The 21,775-nt window shown below is 38.2% G+C and overlaps 1 long non-coding RNA gene across 1 annotated transcript; it reads right to left on the bottom strand.

Moving 5' to 3' along the window:
- Positions 1 to 1,186: 1,186 nt before the first annotated feature.
- LOC103461654 (uncharacterized) lies at positions 1,187 to 20,346 on the bottom strand. Its single transcript, XR_533165.2, has 2 exons — positions 19,908 to 20,346; positions 1,187 to 1,369 (listed from the first exon to the last, which is right to left on the bottom strand). It is a non-coding gene; the product is annotated as an uncharacterized LOC103461654 (long non-coding RNA).
- Positions 20,347 to 21,775: the final 1,429 nt, after the last annotated feature.

Genomic DNA, 21,775 nt, shown 5'->3' with positions numbered 1-21,775 from the left:
GCACTCTAATGGAAAACAAAAACCGCCTGATTACGTTTCGGATCCCGCCCATTTCTGTACAAATCACAGAGATGCCTATTTGCTTTGGATAAGTATTATGACAGGACCTCAGAGTTCAGCAAAACATAGAAGGTAATAGAAATGCACTTTGTTAAATTTTTGGCTGATATCCCATATGACGGTATACTAAAACTCATCTGGCCAATAACCGATACCGATACAGTATATATCAAAAGCTTGTAAAATGTACTGCTGGTGAGGTTTCTTTTCTTTTTTGCAGTTAGCCGCTCTCTTGCTTTCTCTTTTGGCCACCATGAACTCATCGTAATGGTGGATCTTGAGATGGTTAAAGTTCAAAGTCTTGTAGGACTTTGTTGTTGCTCCTCCTGGCATCACCAATGCTGATCAGTCATTGCAAACAGCAGGTCTGCTTTCAGTTTCTGACACTTCAAAAAACTTTGACACCGCTGACGTTTTCACTTGGTTCTGCTCTCCAGCCGTGATCAGATTTAGTTTGGCGCGTGTGATGTCATGACGTTGTGCTGTGCTGCAGGCATCATTGTCGCTGGTTTGTCATTTAAGAACAACATCTTTTCTATCTGTGAGTTATTTTGACGGAATGGCTGATTAAATCTTACAACCAATATTGGTCGACACTGATACCATGCCGATAATATCGTGCATCGCTAGTAGGAAATTGCAGGATAATTTTTACTTTACAAATTACTGACATGTTTGATTCGCACGGGATCAACAACAGACAATCTCTGCAGTTATTACAAACAGCATGACTGTTCCAAAGTAAAACTAATCCCATGCCAATACGGCTTAGCATGTCCTGTTTTCTTTACCACATATGAAACGTCAAGCAAGCATTTCTATATTCATAAGGAGTCTGAAGCTCCATGGCGACTAAAAGCTAGACTCGTCTTTATTGTCCTCAGAGTGAGTTACATCTTTGAGTGGATTTGAATCATTTTCACTGCATAGTGTAACTCTTAACCACCTCGGCCACAGGAGGCAGAATTAAGGAAAAGTCTGCCAGAGTTCTGGTGTGTAATGCAGACAGTTTTTTTTCCCTTTGATCTACAAAACAACTGCATCTTCAACACAATACAAATACTCCCAGAGCTCCAGCAGTCATAGTTGCGAAACCTGCTAGATGAAAAGATTGGCTCACTACACCTCATCTTTGAGTGTTTGCATTGTTTTCTATAGAACCCCCCGATGGTTAAAGGAATGACACGTTACGCCGTCACTTCGCAGAATCATCCCGTCTCCCAGCAGGTTGATGCCGCAGACTTCCACGGTGAAAGCTGTCCCCATGACGTCTCACGGGGTGTTTCTCAGTTTCACTGGAGCTGATTTTCTGAATAAATAGAAAGAAGACATCTAAGACGTGAACTCACGGAAAGGCAGAAAATATAGGACATGCTGCCAGGGACGACAGCATGCAATGTTGGAGACCAAAACAAAATAAATTCCAAGGATTATACACGACCACGTTCTTCTAAGCTGTAGATGCATAAAAATATACCAAAACCACAAATAAAGATGAACACAAACGGATATCCAAACCAATACTCTGGAAATGTGTGTGCAAGTGGCTCTTTTATCCAATTTCTATTTTCTCACTCACTTCTTATTTGCCGTCCTGCTGCTCTCATTTCCATTCAATGACGAATCTGCATGCATGCAAAATAGCTTCTTCTTTTAAAATGCTTTAATAGCCACAGACATATTTGTGTGATTCCCAGTGGAATTGTGCTGAGTTGTTTTAGCCTAACATGACTGCATCAATCCTTAACTATTTATGTAGAATTTAATTACAAGGTGTGTCAATGTTACAGCGTATGTGGTGGTAAGACGTTTCATTTTATGCACACTGCACAGCCTGACGCATAAAGACAAATTAATTCATGTGTATTTGGTTTGCGTATTAATGATCAGGTAAGTTAATAAAAACAGAATGGACCTTTAAAATCTTATTGAAATCATTTTGAAGACCGGTTTAAAATCATACTGAATAAATACTCTAAATACTCTAAATACTCTTATTCTATGTTGTGTTTTGAAACATTTCATTGTCTCCAGATGTTCAGGATCCAGCTGTTTTGTTAAAAAAGCTCTCAGCATATTTCACATGATGTTTTGATGTCCATTATAACTTCAGATATCTTGAGGTAATCAAGTCTTTAAAAAAAAAGAAAGAAAGAAAGAAAGAAAAAAGAAAGAAAGAAAGAAAGAAACTGATAAATTACTTTGATCAACCAGGTTATGTACCAGTCTGTCTCCTTGACGATGCACTCCGTAATTTATTTTTATTTGTCTTTGAATTTAGAGAACCACAGAGAAGAACCTTGGTTTAAGAGACTTATTGCTATTGAAGTCCTTCCCCTTTAAATGCCCGTTGGTTAGTCTAAATTGAAATTCAAGATGCATCTCTAAATCACGACTGGACCGTTTATCATTTTATGATGACCTTGGTGAAGGTCACATGCCTAAGCACATTAATCCAATGATGAAGGATGTTAGCATGTCAGATTTTAGCAGTAGATCAAACTTTCTGGAGGGTTTTTATGTCTTTGCTTTAAGGTCTTTTACAATTTTACCATTTCAATTGCTCACAATGGTTTATTTTATTTCCATGCCTAAGAAACGTGGAGAGAAGCGCCAAAGAAAGAAACTGAGCACAAAGCATTCGACTTTGCAGCTGAACGTTGCCAAAAGTGATGACGTTACGTGAGGAACACGGATTTCGGCCATGACTGCACAACACAATGGCCACCTGAGAAAAAGAACAGTTATAGCAAAGACTCAGACTCGAATGTCAGTTTATTAAATGACATTTTTATGGCAATTTGCTCAGTGAGGCGGAGGCAGCATAAGAGGAGACGTCTACATGGAAAAGTAGCTGGAAACTCTAATGGAGCGGCGCGCTAATCGGTCCAAAGCGCTCTGCGGGGAGCTCAGTTGGTCTGCACATTTTTATCTGGCCTGTGATTTATTACAAAAATTTGAATAATAATATAAAAACTAATTCTGGTATTCATGTGAACAATTTCTTTTTTTCTGTTTTGTTATTTTATTTTTTATGTAAATTGTCATCCCTTCCCGTTTTACCCCAACAACTGTGTCAGCAGAATACTTTCTACTGCTCAGCTGTGTAAAACTATGTGACTGGAATGTGAATGGAAATAGCTGGAAATCTCACTTTTCTCTGACTGATTTGACTCAAGCACTGGGAAAAAAAGAAAAAGTTGTGCAGCTGCTAATCTGTGGTTGACAGCTGATGTTTTTTTTTTTTACACAAATTACATGTAAAGACTGTAAACCAACATGTTTTCTTACATAAGAAACTTTGTTTTCCTTCAACCAACACAAACAGGATCAGGCTGCTAACTGCCAGAGCTCTCTGTCAACATGGCTGCCTTAAATCTTGTGTCATTCATTAAAGTCAACATGTTCCTTCTGTTGCAATCTGTTTGCACGCAAAAATGTTGCTAACACTTTTTTAATCATCTGCTGTGGCAGAAGAAGAGACCGGTTGTAGTTCTCAAGGTGTAACAGCAGATTTAATCTTGTTCTTCAATGTAAATAAATGACACTATTCCTGGTGGGTGAAACAAGAATATGTTTTCTGTTTTTTTTTTTTTTAAAAACAGCTTTCTGACCTTGTGTTTTCAAGCGACACATCGTCAAGCTGGTGCTTTCGGAGGGTGGTGGCTTCTAATCCTCAATTTTATCTTAAAAATGTAGCTTAATATTACCTATCTGCCGTAAAAAACAACAGAAATTATCATTTATAAAATAAAGAAATACAAATGTTTTATTTTTGGTTTTGGAGCTATAAACTATATTTACTCTTTAGAAAAACTGATCTGTTTCTGCTGTCTCTTTAATGTGTGCAAAGCAGCTTTGAGAATGAATGGGGAGTAAAGTAATTCGCTTATTAACAGTTTACAGTGTCAAGGTTAATGAATTAATTACTGAATATAATTTAGATTGTGACCTGCTGTACATGATACACAAATAAAGTAAATAATAAAAGACTTGGACAAAGTTTCTAGTAGTAATGGTTCGTCTTCAGCTGTTTTTACCTTAATTTCAGTTCAGTGCCGATGAACAGAGATGAGTCAGAACCTCAGATAATGTCGGTGTCATTCTATTATGAGCTATAAGAGACGTTTAAAGGGGCACTAACCAGATACCAAGGTCAGGCTACAATGAACATATAGAATGACAGCTCAAAGAATTATTCCGCCTTACATTATCGCTCACATAAAGCATAATGCATCAACCTTTGGCCAGGGCTACAGATATCTCTCCATGCTGTCAGTCTGTCCTGAGGAGCTTAAAGCTGGGCGGTGTTGCTACAGGCTGACTTTAACAAACCATTTGAAAAGTGTAGCAATAACACAAAATGATCGATGAGAGAATGAATGATGAGTGTTGGTTATTAAAAGTGCATCTGAATAAACTGGAATATTATCTAAATGATTATTAATTTCACAAATTGTGTGCAAAAGATGAAGTTTAAAGGTTCACACATTTCAAGTGTTTATTTCTGTTCATTTTGATGATTATGACCTCACTGAAAATCCACATATAATGGATAATCAGAAGATTATGTTAAACTAGCTTTGTTTTATTGTATTTTGGTTATTTAACAGACTAATGTAGGAAATGTTTAATTTGTTTAACAAAAAAATTTGTGACTACAGATTTCTAACCAAAACCAGTCTGGAAGTTTTGTCCCTAGCTAGACTTTTAAGAATGAAAGCATAGTAAACACTTTATGGTAAACAGCAGATATAAACTCCAAAAGTAATATAATCAAAAACAATGATGGATATACAACAATGCCAACTGCTTTTGGAAATTTTAGCCAGTGTCCGAAATAAAACATGCTTTGCGATATTTAACATTACACACATTTCCCACACACGTTGGGTAAGTCTTTGTGACTTACCCAGCTCTCAGAGAACATCAGTATCAGCTCGTCATACTGTCATGTTGACAGTCTTTCCATGACTATGTAAAACATAATGTGGTCATAACATTGAATTTGGTATTAATTAAATTGATAAACTTGTTCTGTTTCATTGATCTTGTGTAGTATTCTAATTTTCAAACAAGAATTTGCAAGCCATTTTAACCACACTAAGCAGAGTTAAACACTTTAAATATATCAACTTTTGTGTAATAAAGTTAAATGTCATAAGTTTAACATTTGAAAAAATAAAATGAATGTTTCCATGAATTCTAACTAATTGAAATAGACTTGCATTTCAAGACAAATTAAGATTTTTTTCTGTGAAACTATTTGTTTGTCAATACACTTTTTCCATGTGTCTGTTGTATCTGTGTTACATATGTATCTTTTTTTAAGAATAGTTTTTTTAACCCCTGTATGTAGCAATAGCAAAATTCACGTATTTCCAAAGTAATTAGAGTTAGAAGAACCAGTAAAACTTTAACTTTAGCTAATCAGGAACTTAAGTGTAACATGGGGGAACTGCTTCAGAATCAGAGCAGAGGAGCTGTGAATTAAAGGAGAGGGGGTGAGGAGGAGAGCGGTGGCATGTAATTTAAGACAGTATCTAATTGGATTTTACTTTGATGTTCAATACCAGTCACCATGGGATGGACAGAATGGGCCTTTCTTCAGGGAGATTTATCTTAAACACTGTAAAAATATTCCATATTTTCTTATTAACTTTAATCTGCATCACTTAGCTCAACAGACAATTTTGAAAACAAACATGTCTGTGCCACGGCGGAAAACACACTTCCTGGAACATGGAGCGGCTGAGAAAAAACTGATCTACTGTAACAACCTCACTGACTCGTGCAGTGTGAGCTCTCAATAAAAGTAGTCATCTAACTCAAATTCTCAAACGTTACTCATGTGAGAAGCTCTAGAAATGTTTAACTGAATGATAAAAAGCAAGAGTGACATAGAAGAGGGTCCAGGAGAAACAATTAAATTCATTATTTGCTTCTTTGTCAGCTTAGTTGTCTTGAAAACCAAAAAGGTGGTAAAAGATCCTCAAGACAAGACACTTGTAATGTTCAAGAATGCATTTGGTCTAATATATCTTTATTATGTATGTGTGTGACCTCAAAACACTTGAAAAAAAGTATTTTATTTGTTAATAAGAATTAGACTGAGGTAAAAACTTACTCTCTTAGAGTAAAAGTTATCTCAGTCAGAAAACAATTGTATGACTCAGAGTATTTTAAAAGGGGTAGTATTATGCTAAATTGACTTTTTTTTAAGACTTACATCATGTTATAATGTTATTCCCTCATCAAAAACATATTTGAGGTGTTGCCTTCATTCTTTCATGCGTGTTTGAGAAATTAGTTAATCTCCCGTAGCAAACAATTCTTCTGTGCAAAATGCCTGGGTGGACCTTGCTCCGCCTTCAAGAACGAAGCTCCTCCCCAGAGATGCAGTTTCCACACACAGCTCCTTCAAACTAGCAAGCAGCAATTAGCAAACAACTGGTGGAACTGCGAATCAGCTGAGCTCATTTTATGAGCTACTGTTCAGCGCATCACAGGTAGAAATGTTGTTAAAGGGATAAAAGAGGAGCTTTTTAAAAAAGATAGTGGCAAAATTACAAGGCATTAAATTATGAAGTCAATTTATTTTAAGTCATATTTCCTATATACTGTATATAATTTTTATAACAACTGAAGGAAACATAGTTACTTGATTGTGCCAGCGAAATACACAACACTTCCCCTTTAATAAAACATAACACTCACAAGCTGAAAAGTGTATTTCCTGTTTTAATTACTGTTGAGCATCAAACCTCAATCTGCTTCCTCGTTCTCAGTCAGCACTTCAAATACCTTATCAGGGACACAGGAAGAAATATCTTAGTGAAAACTTACGACAAGCTCAGAATTAACCCTGTATACAACAGATACTGTAATAAAAGCTTAATAACAGGTTTTTTCATTAGCTTTTCACATATTCAGGGATCCAAAAACAATGGCAGCATATGACTAACTACTGGCTGAACTTTTTTATGGAAGTTATCATTGCCAAAACTGCAATACTATATAAATGTTCCGTTTCCTCCTACAGATTTTTTCTTTTTTTACTTGAATGTTTCAGATCATCCAACACGTTTTGATTGCAGACAAAGCGAATCGGGGTAAGCACAAGTCGGACTGCCTTCGAACACAGACAGTTTGATTAAGGTCACACCACAGGATCTCAATTGAATGCAAGTTCCAACTTTGATTAGGCCTCTTCCAAACCATGATTTTATATTTCCTGAGCCATTCAGAGTTGTCCTTGATGGTTTGCTTGGAGAGCACTTGAAGACGAACTGAAACATTCTCCTTCAGGATTGTCTGCTATAGAGCATTATTCATGGTTGCATCAAATATAGCAAATCATTTAGGTCCTGAAAGAGCACAGCACTCTTAGAATGTCAAACCCACACAATCTATGAATGTGGGCATGACGTTCGTTCTCTGAAATTCTTGCTTAGTTTTCTGAAATGTTGTGTATTTTAATGTTGCACAGACCTTCCAAAAAAGTTCCCCTTTTGTCTCATCAGTCGACTGAATATGTTCCCAAAAGTTTTAGGACACATCACAATCATTTCTATCAAACAGGAGACGTCTGTCATCATGTTATCTTTGGTCAGCAGAGAGTTTAGCTTTGAAATTCTCCCATGGAAATCTTTTTTCTCTCTTTCTTATCTTACAACTTACACAGAACTTAAAACTACAGCATGTAAACTTTTATAAAAAATGTTTTTATCTTTTCTACTGCAGTTCATCTAAGCTTTAAAAAAATATGATCACGGTTTATAAACAATATAAAACAGGGGGTTTGGCAACTTGTTCACAGAGGGGCCGAGTTGGTTTAGTTTTTTTTAATCTAGTGCATTGAGTCATAATTGAAAACCTAAATTTTACATTTGTTCAGATTGTCGTTTTCTGTCATTAAAACGTGTCATTGGACCAGAAGTACAAACTGAAGAAATCTGTAAGGTAGCAAAACCTTTTGAGGTCAAACTACGTCTTTCAGATCTAACTTCCATAAATGAACACAGTCATGAACCTCCACTTTGAGGCCTTTCAGATCATGCAGGGTGGGTTAAAGAGTCAAAGGGGCGTGGCCTAAGCTTGCAGCAGTCACCTGTTTAAGACATGTGGGATTTCCTCTGAGCTTTGTGCTGCCTTCTTCATGTAGATGGGAAGTTCAAACACATTTAGTGCTTTTAATAAAATCACATTTGTCATCTGTATGTCAACTGCATCAGATTTCTTTTCTCAGATCAGACTTAAAGTGGCACACTGTGCCGCTGCCTTCGCCTTTCCTTAATCTCATGTTGCCCCTGTAAATCAAGTGGTTGCGGGTTCATCGTGACATTACTTTAAACTCATATTTCATGCTGAGGACTCAGTTGATTGTGTCATAAACACAAACAGATCATGTAATGAAAAGATCATCCAGAGAATGCTCCAGAGAGTTGAAAGCTTTTGTCACGGCAAATCAGAAACAGATGACTGAGGAAAATGTGGATTTAGTGCAGCTAATATAAGATTTAACTAAAAATATTTGCCATTGCATGAATTTCTAATATTGTTCAGTATTATGCTGGATGTAATATGGTGTTATAATTAGAGGTTCAATATTAATCATTTTATTGTCCTGATACTGAAAAACCTTCTAGGTCAGATATCAGTGCCCCATCCATAAGGGCAGATCTAGTCACTTTACTTCTACGCTTCTTGCTCTGAGTTGGCATAATGCTTTATTATTTATTATTTTTTGAATTCCTAATCGCATTTTTTGAACCATTTGAAAGAAGTTTGTTGCATTTATTTGTACGTTTCACCAAGTTCTTCAACCTGTTGTTTTTGTTACTTTCATTTTCTTCATTATTTATTTTATATTGGCTTTTTCACTCCTAACTGAACTGACAGAACAAATTAGTGTTTTTTTTTTTTTTTTTTTACATGTTTTACCAAGCTGGTGAAGCTACTGGTGTGTCTAAGTGAGCTGTTCTGATACAGAGATAACAAGTAAATTTGTATTTCGGTACATCCATCTCTGTGTTTAAAAAAAAGAAAGATTTTATGTTAATTTAGCTGTTTTTCTGTATTGGATGGTATCGGTTAATACTAAACGTCAGATATCGGTATCAGTATCAGAAGTGAAAAAGGTGGATTGTGTATCTCTAATTATAATCACTAACACCTGACATCACCTCCACTCTCTGTTCAAAATATCATGCAGTGATCAGTTAAGGGACATAAAATACCTCAACTTTAGATCAGCATCCTGACAAAAACTCCTCCTCCTGCATTTCTGGTTCTGCTGCAGTGCCAGCTTTAATTTGGACATAAACAGAAAAAATAAGTTAGAATTCATCTAACTTTTCATAGTCATTCTATAACTGTGCTCCATTTTGTTCACATCTGTGCATTACTCCTGATTGAGAAACGTCACCTGACTGAAGTGTGTGTAGGTTGGAGTCTTCATCTTGGCTTGACAAATATTTTCACTTTTATAAATTGCTAAATATTTTGCGCCACAAGTTAAAATGAGAATATCTGAGCTGTTCCAGCCTCACAAAAAGTCCCTGCAGTAAAATCTTATTTTCTTTGGAGGGAGTTAAACATCTGTGTGCTGCTTTTATCAGAGCTTCAGGAGCAACAATAGCACAACAAAAAGAAAACAAAAATGTATTTTGGCCACTAAGAATAAATATCTGTCATCCAGACCAAGATATGTTTAATTTAATACCAAGGAATCCTCTCTGTGTTGTGGACTTGTAACCTTCTTGGTGCTGGTAGGGTCAGTCAAAGCTGATCATTCTGATTAAAAATGCAGCTCTGCTTATCCTTGATGCTAAAAACTCCTTTGTGTCACTACCCCCCAACCCCCCAACTTTGGTCAAATACTCAACATTTCATTTCGTGGAGTGGAAGTGTGACAAAGTGCAAATATCTGACTGAAAACAAATCCCAACCATTTAGTGATGCAGCTGTCCATATCAACATCCAGATCGGTGCTCCCGCTCCCAGACAGCGCATTAAGGTCTTTTTATCGTGGCTCCAGTTTGATTACGCTTCTATCTTTTCAACCGCCGAATTCTGTCAGCAATCTATGCACTGATCGCTGAAATCTGCCAAAGGCTATGAGAAATAATAGCACTTTAACACGAGATAAGATGTCAACATGGATAGGATTTTAGATGAGTCCATTAAAAATAAAGTTCACATCTTTCTGTGTTCATGTGCCTCGCCGAATATTAAGACCCACATCAAATCCAATTCAGCCACTGAAGTGTCTGTTTTAGTTTCAACTTTTCAACTTGTTTTCAGCCTAATCAAATCTAATCACACTTTATTAATCCCAAAAAGAGAAAACTGTGTTGTATTTTCTATAAACGTAAATACAATAAGTCCTTATGGAGAGGAATAATGCGATGGGGAGGAATGACTTCCTGTGCTGATAATTCACACAGCAGAGCTGAGCCAGTCGGTGACTAAAACGCTGAATTAATTTTGTTCTAATTAAATTTTGAGGAATGCACATCAGGAGTACCAGGAGTAAACAATAATGAAAGAATGAGTCAATTGTTTTTCTGAAGCTCCTATGACAAATATGTCTGAAATCTGAAGATGGCCTCCAGGCATTTGTGTGCCGCTGATTAGGATAAGGACAAACTCTGATACTTTCATTTAAATAAGAGACTTCTTTCCCCAACAGTATTTGCTTATAAAACAAAGATATACTGTAAATGCAACTTCAATGAGTTTTTAAAGCAAGAATTTTGGTGCACACACGTTTCCATTTTAATGTGGATTTTCAGAATCATCCCATACGAGCTGGAATGATGCACAGACGACGCCTTGGAATGACGACATCACTGCGATGGTGGAATGTTCTCAGACAGATCACACTCACTTTCACCAAACCTTCTTTAGTAACACTTTATTTGACAGGGTGTGCATAAGACTGATATGGCACTGTCATGAACATGAACATGAAGAAGTCTTTATGTCAATTTATGACTGTTGTCATGAAGTGTCATTCTGTAAATAATGACACTTTTAATGAAAAGTTGCTTTGAAAGTTACATTAATAGTCCAATAAAAATGGCAACTTTGCATTATTTGGTAGAAAATGACACTTTAATGGACTTTTAATTAATTTACTAAACTATTATTTACCAAATGACACTTAAAGACAAGTCATAGACATTCATAAACACTCCTTCATGTTTATAACAGGTGTCATGTCATGTTTATGACAGTTCCATATCAGTCTTATGCACATCCCTTCAAATAATTCTTTGCAATTATTGTTCATGTGTGTTATTTCATACTGTTATCACATTCGAAATAAATAAAATAAATTAAAAAAATAAAAATAATTAAATAAATAAACAAATCTGGTCTCCAAACACTGCTTGCTCCGTTGGTGGGCTGCCTCAAACTTTCAGTTTGAACCACTAACACCATTTCAATCTGGAAAGACTCAGACGGAAAAAAAGGAACAATTAAAAGATTTAATGACAGGAATGAATAACAGTTCTTTGGCGCTCGGGCCCCGGTAGCTGATCTGATCTGAGATTTGATGTGAACTTGATGAACATCCCGATAACTGATTAGGGATGCTCTCCCCCGGGGCCCGACACGGGTGGTGGAGGTCAGGAAAGGGTGCCATCCTAGAGCCGAAGGATGTGGGTGGAGAAGGGGAGGTGGTGGGTTGAACGCAGCTGGGAACCGGCTGACGGCTTGGGTGTGGATCCTTTTATGCAGAGCCTGATTGATGATTGGACGCACAGGGTGAGGACCAGTGCTGAGGTCGGAGATGAGCATGACGTTGATGGGTGAAAGGACGGGGTGGAGTCTTCCAGCCTGAATTTACACTATCAGCTACATCTTGACTTATACTAGTATTGGTAGTTACATGAAATAATAACTTTATGAGGGTTTTTTTTAAGTTCCTTAGGTTCCTACAAAGCAGTGGAGAACAGTAATGCTGATGTTTTGAAGCTGTAGTTATAAAGTCATGAGCTCCTGTTTGGCGGAGAGAAGCCTGACGTTTTATAAACTAAGCTCTCTGAGCTGCCTGCACTGGATTAAACAAGTTTTAAACTAATACTCTGTCATACATTTTCCACATTGAACAAAGTTCAAGTAAAATTTGTTTTAAAGCTCCATGCTGATGCAAACCTCCTGCTTGCACCCAGGTTTGTGTCTGTTTCTGCCAGGCTGTGTGATCTCCGAGAACAGACACGTTGTACGGGCTGCAGAAACTTTTAGGTGTCACAGCAAGAAACACAACGTCTTTTAAATACACAAAATATTGCGACTATAACAGCCTGGTGACGCGACAAACATCATCCTATAAATAAAACCCATGTCGTGCCTTAGAAGATGAAGAGCTAAGTGGCTTTGCAAGCAAGCATCATAAATAAACTTTAGAAACGTCAAGTGCTGGAGTGAAAATAAGAGAAAAACAATCAATTTGGTCAGGAAAACCTTGAAAGACCCTGAGAGAGCTTGGAGAATTACTTCTCAAAAAGTATTTTAAAATATTACAACCAAGGAAGATGAATAAATAAATCAATAATGACACAAAGCTTTTGAGAAAGTGTCATATATGATGTCTTTGTATTATAAAAACTGCTTAGTTAAAAGCAAGCAAATGTATTTACTGATACAGCTCTTGGATGGATGGACGGACGGACGGATTTTACTGAGCTGGATAAAGTTAAACCCTCAAAATGTGACAACAGTTTTACCAAAGAATGGACTGAAGAGAAAATCAAACTCTAGATCATAATTAAATTAGAAAATTCTTTAGTAACAGTAATTATGTGTTTTCCAGGCACGTAGTGCCATTTTGTAGTACAATCAAGTAAGTATGCCAACTCTAGTGGTCAACATCATGAAATTGGCCCTCTGTCTCTTTAAGAAACTCCTGCTCTTTCCATCACTCTGCCTTCAGGAATTCATCACAATATTATCTATTGTTATATACCCTGAAACAACGTTTTTACCTGCGTTACACATGGACGTATTTTATATAATGAGCTCAGTAGATGCTTGCTAATTGCTGCTGACTAGTCTGAAGGAGCTCAGTGGGAGAGTTGTGGGGGAGGGCTCCTGTGTGAGAGGGAAGCTTGTAAACTGCAGCTCTGAGGAAGAGCTACGTCTTCGAAGGCGGAGCTAGGCCCACCCAGGCATTTTGCACAGCTGAACGGTTTCTATTGGAGATTAAAGGATTTCTCAAACATTCATAAAATAATTAAGATAACACTCCAGTTAGGTTTTTGATGAGGGAATAACATTATAACTTGGTAGAGCTAAAAAAAACAGTTGATCCTACATAACACTGAAAGGACGAACAGAATTTTTTTTTCCAGTCATCCCAGATCAATCAACCAATGAACCAACCAATCAGTCCAACAGGAAGTGGATTCGTTCCCGTCTTTCATCACCTTTGTGACTGATAATTGAAACTGTGAGCAGATTTTACTTCAAACTTTAAACTTGTTAAATTGAGATTTTTCTCATAAGCCTCAAAACATTTGACTTTGTTTCCAGTTCTGAGCTCTGCACTCAAACGAATCTCTGAGCAGAACCAGAAAGCCCACTGAACTTAACTCAGCGATGAAACATTGCTAATGGCGCCGTAGTTTTCCTGTCTGGAGTCATTTCACTTTTAAACTTAAGCACTGCTGTGGGAAATGCATTAACACCACAAACATCAGAGAGACTCTCTGCACGCTGACGTGAACACCCATTATCACAACTCTTCATTATCACAGAATTATTCAGTGACTGTGAATGACTTGAAATGATCTGCTGTTATCCCTGCCCTCTAGTAAATTGCTGAGTGCAGCGTTTGAATCATTTATTTCACCTTTTTTAATTTCTTTCTAACACAACCACAAATTTCTTCCTAACTGCGAGTTGAATTGGACATACCAGAAGGCTCCGGTGTTATTTTGCATCACTGGCTGATTTTCTTTTAGAAAAAGCCTCCATCTTAATGGTGTGAACTGCAGCTCCGTCGTGGTGCTTGACTCCAAAGTCTTGTTCTTGTTTCCTGAGAGTGTCGCGCAGCTTCCTACTCTTTTAACGGCGGACATATGCCCCTTACTGTTTATTCCGGCACTCTCCCACCGCCTGGAGCCAATTTTCAGGAATAAACGGCAGCAAAAGTGAAAGACTGTGGAGTAGGACCTGAGAGGAGACTGAAGGGGGTTTTACGGGTGTTTCTGCATAAAAGTGGCTAATAGAAATCCGTGCACTTGGAAACATGACATGATTAAAAAAAAGCAAAGTAGAGCTATTTAGTCGATTCACAGCTGCATAAAGGAATTCGCGCAGATTGAGAGTTAGCATTTAAAATGTTGGATGATTGAAATGTAACTGAAGTGTCATTTAGCTGTCATAATATTTAAATCTCATTGACAGCATGTTCAGTAAACACTCTTGTTTCACTGATCTGTTTGCCCTTTTTTTTTTTTCCAATTTCTTCTTAGAACTTGAAATGAACCAGATGCAGGCCGTACAGCTCCCACTACTACTCCCATGTAATGTTGATGGATTGAGACAGTGGAGCTGAATGTATTGCTGTGATCATTCATCTTGCCAGATGCAGCAAATCAGCACACCGAGGCGTAGCTCCCAAAAAAAGAAAAAAAAAATCAGCCGCTATTGACAGAAGAGTTGCCTTCATCCAAGGACAAACAAGCAAAAACTTTCAGCCTCAAACAATAAGTTGATAAAATGTAGCGACTGAAGTGGGTTTTCTAAAGATGGAGTGTCATTTAATGTCTCAGCAAGAAAAAGAGACTGAAAAAGTCTCTCCCTTTGTAATCTAAAAACTGCCTGGTGATTTATCTGGCTTTTTGTTAGTTTTAAACACAAAAATATGCTCAAGTGATTTACATCTGATGCTAAACCTGTTATTTATTTCCAACCGACTTTTTGCATACTACGGAACATGCAGACTACGCATAGAAAGGCCAGGATTCAAACCCAGAACCTCCTTGCTGTAAGGCAGAGGTTCCAAAACTTGGGGCGCGCCCCCTTACAAGGGGAGGGGGGCACCGTGCCATTGCAGGGGGCGCGCGGGAAGCTGTCTGGATGAAAAAAAACATGAACGCTGTATGCACTGGGTTTTTACCTTTGAGTGGCCAACTCTTTTATTCCTATGTGAATTTGATACAGTAGGGGCTTCCAATCAATCAATCAATCAATCAAATTTTATTTGTATAGCACATTTCAGCAGCAAGGCATTTCAAAGTGCATTACATAATTAAAATAAAAACAGAAATAAACAGTGAGAAAGAGAAAGAGATAAAAAATAAAAAAAATAATAAAAAAATAAAAAAAATAAAAAAAACATTACATCATTAAATCGTCGAAAAGAAAGAAAAAGAAATTAAAAACATTAAAGACATAAAAACATGGAAGACGTCAAAACCCGCACTCTAACCCTAATTTAGCCATAAGCAACTCTAAACAGGTGGGTTTTAAGTTGAGATTTAAAAACACCCAGTGTTTCAGCTGTTTTACAGTTTTCTGGAAGTTTGTTCCAAATCTGTGGTGCATAGAAACTGAATGCTGCTTCTCCTCGTCTGGTTCTGGTTCTGGGGATGCAGAGCAGAACCAGAACCAGAAGATCTGAGGGGTCTAGACGGTTGGTACAGTAATAACAGATCTTTAAGGTATTGTGATGCCAAACCGTTCAGTGATTTATAAACTAACATCAGTATTTTAAAGTCTATTCTCTGAGCTACAGGGAGCCAGTGTAGGGACTTTAAAACTGGTGTTATGTGCTCTATCTTCCTGGTTTTAGTGAGAACCCGAGCAGCAGCGTTCTGGATCAGCTGCAGCTGTTTGATTGATTTATTAGTCAGACCTGTGAAGACGCTGTTGCAGTAATCAATGCGGCTAAAGATAAACGCATGGATGAGTTTCTCTAGATCGTGCTGAGACATAAGTCCTCTAATCCTAGAGATGTTCTTCAGGTGATAGAAGGCCGACTTTGTGACTGTCTTAATGTGGCTCTGAAGGTTCAGGTTAGAGTCCATCACTACTCCCAGGTTTCGGGCCTGATTGCTGGTTTTTAGTTGTTCCACACTTCCCATATCTGTGTCCTCTGTCACTTTTATCAGCAGTTAAAACTGTTTAATCCAATGTTAATGTAGTGTTATAGAAATATACATAATTCCACAGAAATAGTTTCCAGGTGAGAAGTTCCGGTTCTTAAGGTGGGCGTGGTGTATATAAGGGAGCTGCTGCGTTCATTCAGGCATGTGTCTTTGTTCTTCCACTGTGTGGCTTGCGTCCGGTGGACTCTGGCAGCGGAAAGCAACAAATCGCTGGCTGGTGCATGTTGCGCTGATATTCTGGTGGTAGGTAGTGATGGGCAAATGAAGCCTCATGAAGCAATGAAGCTTTCCAGCCCTTTGCTTTGCAAAAAGGTTCATTACTCGATGCTTCATTCATTGCTCACCAGTGACATCTGCTGGTGAAACTGTAACAGCCTTGTCACTCAGTTGGATCATACTTCCAAAAATTACTAATTTCTTTTATGTCAGACTGATTTGACAATAAAGACATTTGATGTTTTAGTGTCTTGGGAGTCCAGTGCCTGTTGGGACATTCGCTTTTTCTTAGATTTCTAATTGACTCTGATCCCTTATAATTGGCTACATGTTGAATTTTAGTTCTGCAACAGGATTAAATCTGTTTCCGCTGTGAAAGACTGATATATCTTTGCCAATCAGACTACAAATAATAGTGGAACTTTGCAGAAGGAGAGAAATTGGGAGGTGGAGGGTTAATTATCGTCATCTAAAAAGAATTTTATTGTGAGTGATCATCTCAAAGTATTCCCAGATGTCAGAGATTTTCCTATTGCTGACTCCATTTCAGACAATTAATCAAGTTTACTTGTGTAGTACATTTCAGCAACAATGCAGTTCAAAAAGATTTGCATCATAAAATCACAAAAATATAATTATTAAAAAGCAACATAATCTACAATTGATAAAAGCAGTAACAAACATTACATTTTGATGAGTACCATCATCAATACACATCAAATATGTTGGTCAATGTTCATTTTATTTTGGCCAATGAAGATAAATATGCTCTGATGCGAGACCAAAAGGACAACAACCCATGATGCAGCACGGCTCATAGCGCTTTTATTTTGAAACCGACACGCAAAATGAAGCAGTCACGTGACCTGTGCAATGCGAGGCCTTGTTTGTTGCCAGTCACGTGGTTTTCAGCAAGATGACACAAGCCTAGATGCGGGGCTTCATCGGACACGCCCCCTTTTTACTCGGTACAAGCCTCATAGCCTGGATTCAGATGGTCCATCACTAGTAGGTGTTCTCTCTCTCTCTCTCCTGCACTTTAGCTGATCTTGGTCAGAAAATCGAAACTGAAGTGTGATCATAGGTAAAACGCCACTGCGCTCCTTCTCTTCCTCGGTCTGCGAGTGTGTGTGCATGTTTGTGGATCAGCAGGTAAGAAATTAACACTCATCTAAGCTCCAGTTTCTTCTAGTTTTATTTAAAATGGTGACTAATATTTTTTATAGGTTCCCCACAGTTGAACCATTGCTGCTCAGTCTGCGTTCGTTTCCCGGATCTGTTCTGCTTTGCTCCGCTCGGTCTACGTTAATCTCCCGGATTTCTGTACAATTATTCTAAAGTTGGACTGCGGCGGCGTTATCCGCCCCCATTGAAGCGTGTTTGGGGTGTGGCATCGGCGCATCCATTTCACCTCCTGTTGTGGCGGGACAAGCGGGCCACGCCTGGTCCTGATGTTTTAATTTGTACCGTCTATTGTTAATTAACTTCTATTTCTTTACTTATTTTATTTACGGCCCTTTTTGTTTATTTAGTCGGGCTGATATAGTTTTTCTTTTATTAGGTTTAAGATTGTTATATTGGTTAACTGGTTTTCTTTTGTTTTGCAGTTGCTGAGGTCCGGTGTTGGTGACGGTGTCTTCCTCTTCTGCGTGCTGTGATTCTTGAGTTTGGGTTGTTCCCACTGCGTCTGGTGTGTTAAAGGTTTTGTTTGATTTGCTGTTTGGTGGATGTCGTCCCCATAGTGCTCCCTCCGGCCGGTAACCTCAGCTGCTGCAGCTCTTCTATTTTCTTGATTTCTTTTGTTTCATTCTTAAAGGAAACTGGTTTTAAAAATCATTTTAAATAATTTAATAAATGGTTTTCTGGAATTTTGAAACTCTCTCAGATGTTTTAATCCATGCATAACTGAACCTGTGTGCCTTAAACAAGAGGTAATATTCTTAGGGTGGCGTTGTTGAGCAATTTACTAAAACTAAACTTCCACAAAATCCGAGTCTCCGTCTAGTGTCGCCACATTAACACGCGGTAACCTGTTTTTCCGAGCCGCCTTCAAACTCAACATGAGGCTACGACGCTCGCGCTGGGTTTACACCTGTGCGGCAGTGAAGGAGACCTGCTGCTGCTGTGCAGAGCCACGCAGATGCGTTAGAATCATGGCAGCAAACCAGCAAAACGCAAAGAACTTTTCAGTTTTCCCCCAAACTAACCGACTGAGCTGAGTAAAGCTGTTGGATGCAGGTAATGTTAGCTAAAAGATAACTAGCTCATATCAATACAGCACCTTAAGCTTGTTAAGTAGCTTGTAGGCTACTGGTGTTGTCTATGTTCAGCTACGTAGATTCATTTTGCCCCCCCAAAAGTAGATCCCACCCCAGAGACGGTCTCTAAGAATCCTCTTCCCCCGCTAACACACGTCGTTCAAACAGAAAGCTAGTTGTAATCCATAGGCGGTGGGGGGCCCAGGAGAAAACGACAATCTAGTAACGTTTAATAACACTTTCAATGCCGAACAAGTCCATTTGTATATCAATGGATATGTTCAGTAACCAAATAAATCTCAGTAAATTAGAATATAACTGTCCTGAGAAAGAAGAGACTCAATGCTGAGGGGCTAAAAAACTAAATGTTTTATAATAAAGTTTTTGTTCTACAATTTATTTTTTTACCCTGTGGAAGAGAGTCAGTAGCTACATCTCCGCTGACTATAATTGCAGAATCTGACATTTTGAAAATAGATTTACTTAGTTGGTACGTGACAATTTTGAAAAAAAAAACAACTAAACTCTTGCACTTAAACTCTAGTTTAAGTGCTAGGGTGAGGTGATTTTTTGTCATATCAAAATTGGTTTATTTTGCAAAACTACAATGGAAACACTTTTTCTGCATCACATGAGTCACATGACCAACAACCTGATGTTGCTACTGGCACAAACCAAGAAGACGACAACAGGAAGTAGTAGGAGGATTATGGCACCACATGTTTTTTAGCGACTTATTGCCTGAACAAACTTATTCATGTGTGGTTTTAATTGCATTTCTTGTTTAATGGAATAACAACAATTACAAAATTGTATTTTTTTTCCCAATATCAGGGGAATATTGACAAAGTTTTGCGCACATTTTTAATGGAAACACAACTACTGAAGTGGTCAGGTCGGTGTATTCCTCGAAATGTCAGGAAACCAGCAAATTGTTCATCCGGAGTGTGGATGAAACTTTCCCTTAGATAGTTGGTGGCTTATATTGTTCCAGCAATGTAAACCAGCAGTTTGGACTAAAAAAATAAACATGCAGGTTTTTGTGTATACTCACTATTAACAGAGATTTGAACAAATGAATAAATATTGAGAGCTGAAGTGTTTCTATCTCAGACCGAAACAAGCAGACAGAACCTGTGAGGTAAAACGTGAACCTCTTTCTCTGAGGGTTAAAAATCCAGCAAAGCTTTATATGAACCAGTTTTTCTACACTATTGTTAAAAACTGGAAAATAACGGAGAATACATACCTATCATCAAGAGAAACCCTAGATGACATGTCGTTCCCCGCTGGTCTCCTTATCGTGCCAAGTTTCCTCAGAGCGGCGTTTCTCAGTTCCGGTCCTCAGGGAAAACTGCCCTGCATGTCTCCCTTCTGCCACACACCTGCTCTGAATAAATGGGTGATTAACAGGCGTCTGCAGCACTGGATGGCATGCAGGAGCTAATGCTATCGTTTGAATCAGGTGCTATCGTTTGAATCCTGGTCCCTGAGGACCAGGATGGAAACACAGCCTGAGAGAATCCTCAGAACTGTTTGGTTTGAAATGATCTAATGACTTCTCTAAGGAGAACCAACACACACAAATAACGCTTTCCAAGGAGAAGCCAGGTCACAACAAACCAACAGACTAAGATGAAAACTGTTTAGCTTCAATGTCTGTTTCACGTTTTGTTCTAAACAGAAAATTAAATACAGTAGCCACGGCTAAGAAACATCAGCCACACTGAAAGCGATTTAGTGCATCTCAAAGATGGTGTTCATGTTAATTTTTCTAAACGACTGGGGATGAGAACAGCTTGTGTTTCAGAAAGAACAAAGACTTGTTTTCCTCCTTTGCATCAAAAACATATTAATTAAAGTGTATATATGATGCTTTTAAATCCTTCCTTATCACATCTAAATCATTTATGCTCTACATCAGGGGTGTCCAAAGTCGGTCCTGGAGGGCCGGCATCCTGCATGTTTTAGTTCTCTCCCTAGTGGTTGTAACAACATCCTCAGCAAGTCAATGTTCTCCTTAGGCCTCTGATGAGCCATCATTTGATGCAGGTGTGTCAAACCAGGGAGAGAACTAAAACATGCAGGATGAGGGCTGACTTTGGGCACCCCTGGTCTAGAGACAAAGTAGAACTGCAATACTTTGGTCTGAATTTCTGGTTATTGTAGCTCCAGAGAGGTGCGTTCTAGAGCAACTCGTTCTAGAGCAACTCGTTCTAGAACGAGCGACTCATTTTCCTGTGTTTTTTAAAAATGTGAATGAATCATTTCCCGCCCCGCCCCCCTCCAGAACACACAGTGTTCCACTCCACCCCATTCGGTCATTTTTGTAGTTTGATATCAGAGATAATGTATGATTACCTACTGGCAGAGAAACTTTTTATTCCAAAGTTTATTAATGATGTCAACAACGGAGGAGTTATCCATCCAACCTTACATGTTGGAGCCAGAGACTGACTCAGAGCAGGAGAAGGAGAAGGTAAGGAATTGTGTGTGCTGGTACACACTACAACCAAACATTCTGACTTGTTTACTTACAACTTCAGCATAAATGAACTTGGACTACTAAATCACTGAGAAAAAAAAAGGCAGATTCACAAAACTGATTAGACCTTGTTTAGTAGTTCCACAGGAAGTGATGTCATAGCCAAGAAAACATCCCAGGCAGTAGAGAAAAATGAACAGACTGAAAAATATAACGCAAAAGAATATAAAGACATCTACACAGCACCGGGAGAGAATAATTTTGAATATTTTGCAGTGCTAGACACTGAAAGGACACAAAATAATGTAATAAGGGCTAAAAGAAGTGGATTTTGAATGTTCTGTCCCCTTTAAGCGGGAATTTATGAAAGCATTGAGGACTGGTCATGAATGTTTTCACAGTAAGTGTGAATCAAAATCAAGATACCTGTGAATAATGTTAATATAATAATCAGTTTGAATGAAGAATATGTGAGAGTAGGATTAGTTATTTCTTTCGGTTATTTAAATGAAAGTCCATCCATCCATCCATCCATTTTCTGTACACCCCACTTGGGATCCTTGTCCCTCGTGGGGTCAGGAGGGTTGCTGGTGCCGATCCCCAGCGAAGGTTTCGGGTGAGAAGCGGGGTCC

The sequence above is a fragment of the Poecilia reticulata genome, linkage group LG1, assembly GCF_000633615.1.
Source record: "Poecilia reticulata strain Guanapo linkage group LG1, Guppy_female_1.0+MT, whole genome shotgun sequence".
In the NCBI taxonomy this organism is placed as follows: Eukaryota; Metazoa; Chordata; class Actinopteri; order Cyprinodontiformes; family Poeciliidae; genus Poecilia; species Poecilia reticulata.
Note: the sequence above shows the minus strand (reverse complement) of the source record. Positions and strands in the feature narration are given on the sequence as shown.